At 50.3% G+C, this 15,003-nt stretch overlaps 1 long non-coding RNA gene across 2 annotated transcripts in view; it reads left to right on the top strand.

The window, feature by feature from the left end:
• LOC144169247 (uncharacterized) overlaps positions 1–14,718 on the top strand; it is a 50,393-nt gene extending 35,675 nt beyond the window's left edge. The window contains exons 2-5 of one of the 2 annotated variants that reach the window (XR_013322402.1): positions 13,940–14,067; positions 14,145–14,215; positions 14,276–14,332; positions 14,402–14,718. This is a non-coding gene — a long non-coding RNA (uncharacterized LOC144169247). Of the gene's footprint in view, positions 1–13,939; positions 14,068–14,144; positions 14,333–14,401 lie in introns of both variants that reach the window. The other variant, XR_013322400.1, reaches the window with a different exon arrangement.
• The last annotated feature ends 285 nt before the right edge of the window (positions 14,719–15,003 follow it).

Genomic DNA, 15,003 nt, shown 5'->3' with positions numbered 1-15,003 from the left:
CACAGTGGGAACGTATTTTCTGTTTCCGCTGCACTGCATGTTGACCAGTTGCGTTCCTTTTAAAATCTAACAGGTGCCTAGTGTTTGCATTCTTGTGTAATGTCGCTTACGAACCATAAAGATGGCAAATGAGGGTGCCCTGTTGCAGATGTAGTAAAACGTTCCTTTTTATTTCTCGTCACGAAACAGCGCAACGGGTTCCCGGTAACTAGTTTGTGTTGTTAACTGTACCTCGATTTTGTCTTCGCATTTAATTCTTGAAAATCGGTTTAAAAAGGCGTTCATAAATGTTTTCTGGAGAAGACGAATCGGAATAGGCGGGCCCTACCCCACTCTGGTGATTTTCTCGTTCTTCATGAGTTTTAACGAACTGTCATTGCTTCGAGATTTACAAGCGACCATCTGGCACCTAAGCTTCACGTTCGGAGGGCGCTGCGGCGCCCCCCGGCCTCTCCGGTGAGCATCTTGCCAAGTGCACGGCGGTTACCGCCGCGACCGCCTCCGTGCCCAAGATCGGGCGAAGATGGAAGCCGGCGCAGCATCAACAGCAGCTACGTCGCTGCCAACAATTGATATGTCAACTGCAGTGCCTGCACAAGTCACCTCTCCACTACTTGGAAGTGATCATATGGACACTATGGCACAGTCCTCCGAACAGCGGCTAACCTCGGCGCCACAGGTGATGACTGTGCCGCCTCCTGATCATTACCCGATGGAAGTAACCGTACAGACACCACGGTCACCGTCAGAGTCTGGAACGTCAACCGCTTCCAAAAGGCTACCAGACCCTCCATCTCAGGGTGGCAAAAACATCGCCGTCTCACCGGGTTGAGGGGGGTGGGGGGAAACGACCTCGTACTAATCCTCGTCCGCCGCCGGAGTCCATATCATCCCACTCATCATACAAGATGATAATCAAGCCCAAGTGCAACTTCGACATGTCCAGGCTCCCTAATCGCATCATTCAGCGTACCTTGGACGCATACCTTTATGTAAGTGAATTCAAGGGCTTTGCCCTACACCGCCCCACGAGCACCATTTCCGTCTGGGTGCATAGTATGGAAAATGTCAGCCTTCTACAATCTCTGCAAACAATGGAGGACTCGAAAGATCTGACTGTACCATTGCAGGCCTACCTCTCTTCAGGCACATACCTTCGACGGTACGTTGTTCCTGGCGTGGATGCTGGAGAAGACCCGGCCACCCTTTTACAAGACCTGAAGTGCTCTACGCACCGCGTGGTTGCTGCCCGTTACCTTGGGAAAGGGCGCTCTTGTCTTGTAACACTAAGTGAACCCTCCGATTCACCGCCTCGCATGTACTACTATGGATGCGTCCTTCACGTTCGCCAGTACCGTCCATCTGCAGTGTACTCTTACAAATGCCTCCGCCCCGGACATATGAAGGCTTCATGCCCATGCACTGCTGCAGAAGTTGCGGAGACGACGACATCGCAGTTCACTTGTGGACTTTGCAAGACAAACGATCATCAGATTACCTCTCCACTGTGCCCCACCAAGCGGGAGGCTACAGAGCAGATGCGACAACGCCATACCCTACAACTCGCTACTTCACGTCACCAACAGAATGTCACCACAATTGAAGTATCAAATCGTTACGCAGCGCTGTCAACCGACATTACAGAAGAACAATCGTATGAAATTGAGGAACCTGACCCACAGTTCAAACCGACTTACAGTGAAGTCACTCGTAGTAAGAGTCGCCCTTCCCGCACCCGTATGGACGCGACCCTGACCGAAGAGACTGAAACACTGGACGCGTTATGTCAACGCCTGTCAACACTGGAGGCCGAAATTCAGCGCATCCGGAGAAGACGTGCCATACTGTCTCAGCGACACAACCAGCAGCGCTTACCAACTCCACCTGCCCCACATTCGCCTTTCACGACTTCACCTGCCACACCACCGTCTTTCCCGGTGCACACAAGGGAGACGCCGATGACACCACAGCAGCTCCTGATGTTCGTGTCGAAGCAGCTACAGCATTTGACTTCGGTGCTCGCGGATCATCTCTCGCGATGACTAGCACCGCAGGGCCTACACACCTGTCTTGTGTTCTCCAGTTGAACTGTAGGGGCTTAACGGGTAAGCTCGGTGAACTGAAATACCACATGCGCATTGGCCAATTATCTGCATGGGCCCTCCTGCTAAAAGAAACAAACTGCGCTCCGCAAATATCGGAGTTCAGTGTGCATACGTCGCCAAGCATTCGGGACCGCCGGGGTGTGCGTCCGGACATCCCCCCTGGCAAAGCAATTGTATACGTACGTTCCCACTTGCCACAAAACCAGGTCCCTCTTCCCGCATGGTGCACCGCTTGGCAAGAGGTGGCAGCTGTGCGAGTTCGCCTATCCCACTCAGAGGTGATTCTCGTATCTTATTACGCTCGACCGAGCAGTGGTCATGCTAGTCGAATTCGGTTAGGCTGGCTTTCACATCTCCGCCACAACTTCCCAGGAGTCCCGATTCTGGTGTGTGGAGATTTTAATGCTCCGCATGGATCCTGGGGCTACCCGAGGAATAGCTCTAGAGGTCAGCTGGTTGAAGACACTTTTAGGGGGGGGCGAACTTCCAACTCCTAAATGATGTTCTCAGCCCCACTCGTCGGCATACACACCCTCGCGCACCATCTTACTCCCCGGACCTCACTTGGTGGCTTGGGCACGGTGCGCCCTCATGGCACTTGGAGCTCGGCTGCTGGGCGAGTGATCACCATCCCATTTATATTAGGCTTGCTGCAGGACCGGTTCCGCGACTTCGTCGAGGCTGCCGGGTCATCGATTGGGATGAGTTCAGATCCCAGCTCTCCCCACTCGAACTGATGACCCACTGATGACCCGATTTCTATCCTACAAAGCGCACTGCACGCATCAACGCACATCTCTTGGGTAGATGAAGCCCGACCTACGCCTGACCTTCATCTGCTCTGATTGTGGGCCGCCCGCCGTCGCGCGGAACTGACTGCGGCCCGCCAACCGTCATCTGAGAGTGCCAAGATCCACCTTAATCACCTGACAGCCCAAGCCCGAAGACATGAACGACGCCTTTCCAGGGCTCGCTGGATGGAGTGGTGCGCTTCACTCGGTCCCTCAACAAACACAGCCTCGATATGGCGCACGTTTCAGGCAATGGAACGAGGCCGCAAGCCGCAGAACCCCTTGGACAATGCTTACCTTGCATCGGGTCTCTCCTTGCAAGAATTTGTGGAGGAGGCAATGAAGGCTTTTTTCCACAATTATGACACGCCTCCTCCGTCCTTTGGGGGACCTTCACCCCTTCCCCCTGAGGCAGGCCGACCCCTTACCATGGAAGAGGCAGCTGTTCTTGTTTCCCCCTTCACCATGGCGGAACTGTTGGCAGCTATCGACTCAGCAGGAACACATAAAGCACCGGGCCCCGATGGCATACAGTACGAAGTGTATAAGAACTGCACAGAGAAGTATCTTCAGGTCATACTGACCACTATAAACGAAGCTTGGGCCTTTGGATGCGTACCCACTTTCTGGAAGCACGCAGAAATCATAGGCGTCCCGAAAGCAGGAAAATCACCGGATAGGCTCAGCAATCTACGGCCGATTGCTCTGACGTGTACCTTATGCAAGCTGGCTGAGCGTATGCTAGCATCAAGGCTCACATGGTGGCTTGAGGGCACGGGTTGGTACCATCCCTCTCAGATCGGCTTTCGGCCCCACATCGGCGCAGAGGACGGCCTTGAAGCGTTCTCCACTTCCGTACTCATAGGAGGACGCACTTGTCGTATTCGTTCTATTCTTGCCCTAGATGTGAAGAAAGCGTACGACAATGTGAGCCATCAAACAATCCTACAGATAGTGCGCTGGCTTGGGTGCCCGGCGCCTGTGATGTCCTTTATAGAGTCGTTTTTAACACACCGCACATTTTCAATTAGTTTCAGGACAGGCGGCTGGCTCCTTTTCAACATGCCGCGGGGTACCACAAGGCTCGGTCCTGGCACCCATACTGTTCAACCTTGCCCTTCTCCCGCTCGCTTGGACAGTAGGGTATTTAAAGATCTAAAATGCCTCATCTATGCGGATGATATCACGCTCTGGTCGACACTTCCAGACATTGCGGATCAAGAACACGCTCTTCAGAGTACTTTAAATACGGTTGACACGTGGTGCAAATGCGTGGGACTCATGCTATCCCGAAATAAGACCGGGTTACTTGTTGTCGGCAATCGAAGGGTTCGACAAAAACTGCAAAACCGACCCATTTTACTAAATCTTGATGGTGAGCCAGTGACGGAAGTTACGTGTCACCGCATCCTTGGCCTGGACGTTGCGGCCTCCGGCTCAGCTACGCCATGGCTCCGGGAAGCTCGCCGGCGCGCCCTTCAACTGCTACATCTAGTTCGCCGGATTTCCATGAAATCGGGAGGAGCTCGCACAGAGATGGCTCGGCTTCTTGTACGGGCAATCCTGCAGCCACGTATCACGTACCAGGCTCCGTTTCAGTACATGACAAGGGCGGAATGGGATCGTCTAGAGGCCATCAATAGAGAAGCCATGAGGACTATTACCTGCCTTCCTCGCTTAACGCGCATCTCTAAACTACAGGAAGAAGCTGGCCTTAACACGATAGATGAGTTGGTTCACCAGCGGCGACATGCACGATCTCTTAAAGCGCAGGTGTACACATCTGTGGCTGCTTTAAGGTGATATATGGGCCTCCAAACTAACACGCCGCCAGATACCTCTCCAGAACCCCCTCCTTGGACCCGAATATTAATTACTGACTGCAAGCCTCTGGGTCGGTCAAGCGGTGTTGCGCCGCAACTCTCATCCAGTACTGACCAAGATACGTTTTACGTCGACGCCAGTATTTCAGGAAGCCTTATTACCACAGACATCGTAAACCCAGCCATGCAGTTTTGTCAAACCTGCCATTACTACGCCCCTCAGAGGCCCCCGTCAACACTTGCTGAGCTCAAAGCGATTTTCGACGCCTTGACGGCTATAGAGCTGCTGAGACCAAACCAATCACAACCTGTCAACATCTTTACAGATTCAATGCAAGCAGTCCGAGACCTCCGGAAAGTACTTCATCAAGTGCCCATGTCCCAAACCATCCACGCGAAGGCTGTGGCCCTTAGTTTCAGAGTGAAGATTACTTGGGCCCAGAGGACGTCGACCCCTGGACAGCAACAGGCGGATGCGGCGACTCGTATACCTCCAACGACGCATCCACTGCCCTTATTTCCAGTTGACGCAATGTCAAAGTTGGCCACCGACAAAGAAGACCTTCGGCGCTCCACACGCGCACTTATTCCACCGTGTGGATCAAACCTCCCTGGTGGGCTCACCCGCCGTGGGAAGGTGGCGCTACGAAGGATTCGCGTCGGGGCTGCTCTTACACCAGCTGTCACCCACACCTGGCCCCCGGATCGACGGGCTCCATTTGGCCGGACACGTCCATTTTGCACCACGTCGGCATCGACCGCAGACATTCACCATCTTCTGTGGACTTGCCGTGGCCTCCAACGTTCCCGACAGCAAGTACTACATAGTGTGGGACTCAACCCAGGCCGGCCTCCCGACTACAGACGCCGGCTCTTTGGGCCGTATCACCAGAGCCTTTTAGACTTTCTTAGTAAAAACTTCCTGTTTACGTACATTAAACACACTAGGCCTCCACCGTTTTATGCTGCAGAGCAAACTTTCGCAATTAAAAAAAAATGTTTTCTGTGCATTTCATTTTTATTTTTTTCTGGAGGGAGAGGGGGGGGGGGGGGGGGCAACGTTCCAAGTGCATCGAGAAGAGAACGCATGTAACGCGAAATGTAACACCAAACAACTGTATAGTTGACCTCAATGGGGGCGCCCCAAAACAAATAGTGCTCAAATATTTTTCATCTACGAAAACGTCTTAATGAAACCTGGGAGCCATGTTTCATGGGTGCCACGCTTCATGGGCACGTTACCAGTAGAAACTAACACTGTTGCAGTTACTGTTACCTAAGCAAAAAAAGTAACTCTGTTACAGTTACAGAGCTTCCAAAAGTAACTTGTTACATTTATAGTTACTGTGAAAAAGTAACATGTTTACTATTCCGTTACTGAACAAAACTAAGTAATAAATCACAAACCAAATTATAGTGTTTATTTAGCAGGAACGTATGAAGGCATGCGGGTAGTCAAAATTGCACGAGGTGGAACGAAGAGAACCTAAACGAGGAACACTCAATCCCAACACCAACAATAGTTGCATACACCTCATTTTGTCAAATCAACTTTTTTGTTGATACACCCTTGATGTCGTCATGGGTGCGCTGTTCTCGGTGGGCCCCTCTGCGGTGGTCTTTCCTTACAAGGGTAGGCCAGATTCCTCCTCGGCGGAGGTTTAATTGCCAGTTTCTTTTGTTTTGCTTTGTTTCCGCTGGACACAAGGCGAAGTAAAAGTTTTATAAATCCCCTTAAAGGAGCCATGAAGACAAAACACAAGTTTGGTTCATTCAAAAGATTGCCTCGTTAAAATCATACTGGCACCACTTTTAACGTAAACTTCGCTCATATAAGCTGTATAATTAGGAAAAAAGGGAAAGGTCATGCGACCCACTCGCTCATTTCCCGCAACAGAACCTATGATGTCATACCAGCCAGCTCTGGATTGGCGGAGGCCGGCAAAATCAAACGCAAATTAGAGCTTATAAGCTTGCCGAACGGGCTATATTTGCGCTTCAATTTAGGCCACATTTTAAAGTAGTAAGAATGGTGGGACCGACAGTGTAAGTTACGAAAGTACACGTAAACCATAGAAGTACCGATGCGCACTGCTGTTGGTACTGCGTGAACTATGCTTAATTTAGCTGCAAAGGACTGCGGGGCTTTGGGGTAGACGACACTTGCCGATTGACGCAAGCAGCGGTGTCTTACGTGACCATATTTGTCGAGCGAGCACTCTGTTTCACGAAAGGATTATTTTATCCCTGAACAAAAACAAGCCAGGTTCAAATACGGTCAAAAACAAACCAAAGGCAGAAAACGGCTTGCGACCTTACTTGCCACGGTGTGGTGGCGCCATCTAGGTTCCCTAATGGTAAACAAGGTTTTCCAATCGGCTGCAGAGCGGTAGGTTCCTCTGATGTCATTTCAGACCACGAAAACGCACGATTTAGCGCGAAAATTAAAAAAAAAAATTACGCCCATCATCCCGCGAGCGAACCGTGGTGTGATGCGACGCATCGGGGGGTTCAACGAAGTAGTCAAAGCAAGGTCACGTCAGTGCGAGAGCGAGCGTTTGACTGAACGCCGCGGCGCGATACCCGCTTTATATTCACAGCGATTGAAGGAGAGGAGACAACGGAGGAGAGTCGCGCATGCGCGCACTTGCGCGCACCGGAGCAGTTAACGCAGCGAAGCCCGCGCCAAACAAGCACGCCAGCTGTGGTATGCTAATGAGCCGGAGTGAGAGTGTTGCACACAGCTGTGATGAGAAGAACGGAGGAGGGATGCGGACGGATGCCGCGACGACGACGCAGGAGGGACAAGCCCGAGAGCAAGAGATGCGTCGCATCTAAAAATGTAACGTAAATTGATTAATTTCTCAGTGAATAAAACATCGTTTACATCCGGACAAGCACTGGGGACACTATAAAACCCGAAATCTTTCGAATAAAACAAACTTGTATTTTGTCTTCATGGCTCCTTTAAAAACCGGCCTACGATCTGGTTCTTCTAGTAGTAGTAGTAAGTTATTTTATTCGGAAATAAGAAGCGGAAAGTTCAACCAAGCATATTACTGTGCCCATATAAGGGCACACCTGCATTCAACTTGGTGTGTGTGTGTGGAGGGGGGGGGGGGGCAAGGTGGTAAAGGTGGGAGTACAGTGACTGTGAGAGAAAGGAAAGAAAAGAATTAAAAGTAGTTGCAAAAGGAAAGAAAAGAAATAAAAGTAGTTGAACGCCTCCAGCCGGGGTGGCTAGAGGCGTTGATTCAGGCCCGTCGCCTCGAGGTAGATAAGGGGAGGATATGGCAAAGAACGTCAGAAAAAGGGGAAATCGTTATATTTACGTCGGCCTTAATAACTATCGTTGCTGTTGGATAATTTCTTATAAAAAAGGAAGTAACTGCAACGGTATTTTCTGTTACAGTTACTCAAAAAAAAACTAGTTGCCGGTAACGCGTTACTAGTAACTAGTTACTTGCCCAAGACTGGTGCCAGGTTAAGAACTGCCGGCATGTTGTTTATGGGGGCCAGGGTTGAAACTTGGAGCGCCATTTGCAACTGCGCCATCAAGAGGTACACGACATGGAGTACTTAGTTGTCCTTGGACTTTTTTCTGCGCACAATTGAGCTGTTTAACGGACATTTTTTACAAAAAAAGTAATAAGAGTCAATGTTTTTTTCCATAGTTTCATAATTCTCCTTTTTTAACACAATTTCATATTTCTTAATTTTTGTGCGCAAACACGAACTGTTGTCATAAATATCGTTACGAACTATTATTTTTTCGTTCCGGAGCTGAACCGGAACGCGAATTTTATTACAGAGTTTAGCATAGCGGCTAGCGACCGCTAACGCTACTGCGCTGGGTGGCGGGGCCCGACTGGGCAGTTGCACATTCGTTCCTCAGGGACGGTCACCCACCTCGCGCAGCCCGCGAATTCGTTCCGGTGAGGGGCGACCTCCTTGCCCTCCCCGCGCGCGCATGCGCAGTCGTGTCCAGGTAACCCGCTGGATGCTGGCTAGCGTCACTAAATAAAGGCGTCATAAATAAAGGCTTTTAGAGTATCGGCACTCTTTTCTCTCATTGTTATGTGCCGCCAGGATTTTCATTGGTCGGTCGGAACCACGAGATATTTCTTTACATATGGGCGCATCCATTTTGTTTCTGGGCGCCTCTCCTCTCTCTCTCTGCTGCCGGGCGCTAGAGCGGCCGGTCACACTCTGCCCGTCACAACCGGCGGTGGTTTCGTTGGCAGAGATGGCAACACTGCAAGCCAGAAACAAAATGGCCCCCAGGCGCTTCCGGGTGCACGAAGTGGCGGTACTCTTAAGCGTAGCTTATTTAGTGACGCTAATGCTGGCCGCTATGCTGAAACTCTCTGGAACGGAAGAGAAACCGGAACACCTGCACCGGCCAGCGCGCGCGGCGGGAAACAACATGGCGGTGGCGGCGAGGGCGTGAACGAACCGGTTCTATCAAACTTAAGCATATCAGGACCATCAGGACAGAAGGCTCGGCTCCGTCAAAGAAAGAGTTTCAGCATAGCGGCCTTGCGCACGCTACGCTAGGGTCGGCGAATACCGGGACCCGTCTGCGCATGTGCACATTCGTTCCGCGCCCGTCCCCTCCTTGCCATGCCCCGGCGCGCACGCGCAGTCGGGTCCCAGTACCCGACGACGTTGGCATACAATGCCTGCGGCGTCACCCCAAAGCGTGCCCGCCTTGCCCTCTCTCACTGCGTCTGAATTCCGCGGGGTGGCGCCACCCACCGATCCTCCCGCTACCGATCCTCTCTCGCTATGTCGCATGGTACTGGTAGCAGACGATCCGCGGGCAAACCGTGTACTGAGCATTCCCGCCTTTTGCCAGTGAACGGCTATTCATGTTGCGTATTTTTACAATATGTGTGAGCATACCTGCCGCTAAATTCGTGTAAGTAATACCAGTCCATTAAACAAGCGACGATGTAAAATTTAAAACTGAGGAATACGATATTGTAGCCGCCCATTCTTCAGCGTGCAGAAGGACCCGGATGTCTCCAAATGAGTTCTCAGTGAACGAAGCCCTGAAAGCACAATGAGTAAAGAACATTTCTAGAAGGAACAGGGAACCCAACTCAACGTCGATGTTCTGCTGCAGTCTGCCCTTTTGGCAGGAAGACTTTCGGAGTAATTTAACAGGAAAAGAAGTAAGATGCTGTGCTTAGTGTTTTCCCGCACTACCCTTCGCACACGAGGCCGGCACCGAAAAGAGAAGCAAGGGGCGATCTCAGCTTCAAAAAAAGAAAGCATGCAGGAATCCGCACCGGCAAGATCGGCAAGATATCCAACGCAGAAGCTATGGTGCGACTGCATGCTTGCCTTGAAGAAGTTTTCTGACGCGATACTTCCGGATCGTCGGTCGCTTATGAAGCCCCTAGAAGCATGCTTGAAACACAGCGTTGTGCTCATCACATCAATGCCAGTCTTGGTGTAACTCATGCCAGATTGGTGGAACTCGTATGTAGAAAGTTTATTAAGCCGCTGCTGACTAACCACGCATTTTGATAACACCGTCACCGACTTTCGGTGCTCATATCCGGCACTGAGAGTTTTCTGTCTGCACCCCTGATTCTAGAATCAGGGGTGCAGACTCCACTTTCTAAAGACAGGCCTGAGAGAGAGAGAGAGAGAGAGAGAGAGAGAGAGAGAGAGAGAGAGAGAGAGAGAGAGAGAGAGAGAGAGAGAGAGAGAGAGAGAGAGAGAGAGAGAGAGAGAGAGAGAGAACTTTATTCTGGAGCCGTTGGGTCAACGACGAGTGGTGACCAGCGCTTGGAGGGCGCCGGTGACCTGGCCTGCTCGTTCAGCGAGTCCTTGCTGGACCCGCGGATCCGAGCTGCCTAACGCCGCCTCCCAGTGCTCCACACAAGAAATGGGAGGGAATGGGTTTTGAGGGCATTGCCAAATTATATGAGCAACTGTTTCGTGGACTCCACAGTCGGGACATTGGGGAGAGGGAACTACAGATGGATAAATTGCATGTAGTCAGATAAATTGCATGTAGTCAACACCCTTCCCTGTCGCGCCAGACAGGGAAGGGTGTTGGTTTAGAAAAGGCGCCAGTACCGTTCCTCGGTGATAGAGAGTGACCAATGGGGTGGAGGGTAGCGCCGGCGAGAGAGGCGGTAGTGGCAGGTGATTTCCTGGAAAGTCAGAAGGCTGTCGCGGGTTAATTGCAGATCTGAGTCCACACTAGAGTTCCTGTATATAGCTCCCGCAGGGAGCTAAGAGTTGCGCGACCGGCCGCCATCTTTGTTATCCGGATTGCTGCGGGAAAGCCGCCCGTCGCGAGTGAAGGAGCCTCGCCGCCACGCTTCCGACGGCGGCCGACGCGCGGTGGGGGCGCTTCGGTCGGCGGCGCCTTACGGCGGCTACGCTGGATTCCTGGCGGGGCGCGGTACCGCCCGCGTCGGTGGCTGCGGCGCAGCCGTAGTGGGGGCTTCTCTGCGCGGCATGGATAACCGGAGTGTCGCAATCACGGCGGCGCGTGGAAAAGGGTCGCGCAACTCTTAGCTCCCTGCGGGAGCTATATACAGGAACTCTAGTCCACACTCCTTGCGCGTGCCATCTCGCGCCACTGGTCCCATTATGCTGCCCGTAGACACCACAACCCGGTTATCCCTCCGTGCGTGCGTGCGTGTGCCGCGTGCGTGCGTGCGTGTGTGCATGCGTGCGTGCGTGTGTGTGGGGGTGGGTGGGTGCGTGCGTGCGATCGTGTGTGTGCGTGTGTGACATTTGCTTCGGCATCACCCGCCCTGGGTGGCCGGCTGGGTGGCAGGCTAGTATGCACGCGTGCATACACGCATATGTACTCGCAGTGTACTGTAACTCGCACTTTTGTTTTCACGCCTGTTTCGTTTCTGTTCATTTATAATCGTTAATTCTTAAGCTGTCTGATGCCGTTTAATTTGTTTGAATGTGTGTTGTCCGTTTCAGTCATATCGTTTGCCCAATGAGACTGGCAGCTTCACCGCTGCTGTTTCATGCGATGAAATTAACGCAACTTTTCAGAACATCTGAGAGCAGCAAAATTTGCACAAAAAGGATTACAGATAGGAGTTGCAGTTGCCCATTAGAAGTAGCCCATATATACGCCAAAGAACGACAAAACCGATAATTAAGGCGGGCCGGTATAGACTGTACAAGCGAAACAAAATCTGTTCATTTAATGATTGCACAATAAAGCACTCTTGAAAGAAGCAGAGTTACCTAAAATGACAGCAAAAACACAGGCAAACAAATTTTATCTTAGAATGTACTTCAGACGAAAGCGCGCACAAAAACCCGCCATCCGCTGACGCCGCCTTTTAGCCGCAACCGCCACCGATGATGGTGATCGATGATTATTAAAGGCCTAGGTCCCCTTTGAATCGGGGTGACGGCATGCGCCATCTAGCCTATCTTAGTAATTTAAATTTAGTTAGCCCTCAACTCGGATTTCTTTTTAACTCTGCCCTGCCGCTACCCCTGCCTGGGATGACACTTTATCGACTTCCCTGCTTTTTTTCCACCAATACTCCAGCCGCTGCTTAGTAATACCTACTGCTGACCAGTTAATGCTTCCATAGATTGCGAAGCCCAGTGCCTCAGGAAGTAGGACTTTCTCCCCAATTCTAGCCGGCTCAATCTTTTGGCATCCTATTACTATGTGGTCGATTGTTTCTTTATCCCTGTCACATACAACACATGTCTCATCCTGTGACGAATATTTGCTCATGTAAGTTCGAGTTCTCAAGCAGCCAGCCCGCTCCTCAAAGAGCAACGCGCTACCTTTATTGTTGTCATAAAAGTTCTCTTTCCGGATCTCTTGTTTGCTTGCTTTGTAGATTCCCCGTGATCTCTTCTTTTCCATCCTCTCTATCCCCATGAGCGTCTCCGTTTCCTTCACTTGCTTTTTAACTGCTCCCCCTTGTTTATTCGCCGCGGTCAAGTTATATTTAGTCCTCTTCGCGTCCTCTTCCGCCATTGGGTGTCCACACTTTTAAGGTACAGGTACCTGTGCACTCTGGCTGCCCAGTTCTTCTCATCTAAATGTCTAAGCCGCTCCTCAAAGCGTATTTTACTTTGCGCTTCCCTCGCCTCAAATGAAGCCCAGCCCATATCACCTTGTATACCGCCTCATTTGTAGTCTTACTGTGAGCTCCCAGTGCTAATCTGCCGACTGCCTTTTGGTTAACCTCCAGTCCCGCTAAGATATCTGACTTTAAGCATAATACGGCATTAGAGAACATGAGCGCCGGCACCATTACCCCTTTCCAGATGCCTCGCACTACCTCGTACTTATTGTATCCCCAAAGTGCTCTATGTTTCATTACTGCTGCGTTTCGTCTCCCCTTCAGTTTGAGGTGTTCTTCATGGGCATTCAGGTAGCCTTTTCCGTCATTAAGCCAGATCCCCAAGTATTTGTACTTATTTACTAATGGTATGGCTTCCTGTTGAATCCTTAGTGGTGCTGTATGTGCTTCCTCGTTAAACACCATGACTCCCGATTTCTGCGGGTTAAAATGTTGGCTTAGGTACGTGGCCTCATCACCACAAATGTCGGCCAGTTTTTGAAGGTATTTCACATTATCTGCCAGGAGTGACCGAGGATCGGTCACTCGCGCCACCTTGCGGTGGGTGAGTCACATAGGTCGGCGATCTGGCAGCAATGGGAACCGGCGCGACGCCGCAGGCATTGCTTACGCTGGGTGTTGACGCTAGCCGCTACGCCAAAAATAGCTGATTATGCTAGCCATCTTATGATGTAAAACAACGCCTCACGTCTTGGAAACTTTGTGAATACTAGTACAAACTTTCCATGTGAAAAGCTGGTCTATGGCATACGCAAAAAATAAAACAGCTCAATGCCAGTTTTAAGCACATTTTTCGAGAGCAAAAGGTAGAATTAGGCAACCAAGAAAATACGTGGTTGTAATTTCGTCTAGTTGTGTAATGTTTTCATTCTTGACAATTGCCTGTTTTCTAATTTTGGTTCATTGTGTTTTTATGTTTATGGGCATTTAGGCAATTATCGTCCTCTTTCAACTAATCTTGCCGACGTACCACGTCGTCATCAGTTGGTCGGCTTCTCTTGCTAATTGAAAATTCTCTTGCAAGCTGTCTGAAGACTTTTCACTTGCTCAATGAGCTGCAAGAAAAGCTGTAAGGTATTTTATATAATTAAGTAGTTTTGTCCTTTTCTGTTTTCCAGGGATGCTTGAGAAACCCACTCATGCGATGTGCGTGTCATAAAGTTGACACAGGCATTAGAAAAAGTCAAACAAGCAAGACAAAGTGGAAAGTGAAGAGGCCTGTTTTGCTATATATTCCTCCTTAAAGGTAAGGTTTTCTCCATTAGCTAAAATTTGCTTCACTTCAGTTTTCTGCACAACTTCTATACTCTGTTTTGTTTTCAGAAATGCCTTAAGATTTACAAAATTGACACACGAATAAGCTCATCTGGCAGCAAACGTCATCCATAGTGCAGGTGAGCTTCTGATCAAGCACCCTATATGTGTTACAGCAATGCCTTTTGTTTGTTTTCCAGGAATGGCTGTAAATCTCATTTGAACTGCCGGTACAAAAAGTCCTGGTTTTCTGAGAGGTGAGATATTGTCTTTGCTGTAACAACTTTGCAACTTCTCCTAAACTACAGCGTTTGTTCATTTCGCAGATGCGTCGCAGTAACAACCCTATGTTACTGGGTTCATATGGCCAAGTATGTCATCAAATTTACTTGACAAGGCAGAAGAACAAGCCCCGGAGGAGGAAAACGAAGACATCGGCTCAAACAGCGTACTTGCGACATTCAAGACTTTAACAGAATACGTATTAGGCTCGATTGTTAATGGTAAAATAAAACGCGCATGTACTTTCATTTAAAGAGTCAGTGTTGTTATTTACGCTAGCTGCGTGTTCCTTGCTTTAAAATTCCGCCATTTCTTAGGTCGCTATTTTGCCGGAATGCCTTAATTGTGCGTGTTGGTCAGTTTAGGGCAACGTTACTAGATTATTTTCAGTTGTAAAACTGGGCGGCGCTGCCCGGAACCGCCACCGATCCTTCTCTCTGTGGCGCTGCAGTCGCAACCGGCTCGGCAGCCGGGGCGCTCGCAGGCGGTTTCGCTTATGCTTCTCCCTTCGCGTTCCTAGTTCAGCGCTCGGCGCGTACGTTTCTTGTGCGTGCGCGGGCGCTTGGGTGGGCGCACACATCTGGTAATTATTACATTCTCGGAAGCAAATAGCTACAATGAACAGCAGACACAATGACATTTTTTT

The sequence above is a fragment of the Haemaphysalis longicornis genome, unplaced genomic scaffold, assembly GCF_048455015.1.
Source record: "Haemaphysalis longicornis isolate Haplotype H1 unplaced genomic scaffold, Haemaphysalis longicornis Haplotype H1 scaffold_1, whole genome shotgun sequence".
Classification (NCBI taxonomy): Eukaryota; Metazoa; Arthropoda; class Arachnida; order Ixodida; family Ixodidae; genus Haemaphysalis; species Haemaphysalis longicornis.
This window is presented reverse-complemented; position numbering and strand designations above follow the sequence as displayed.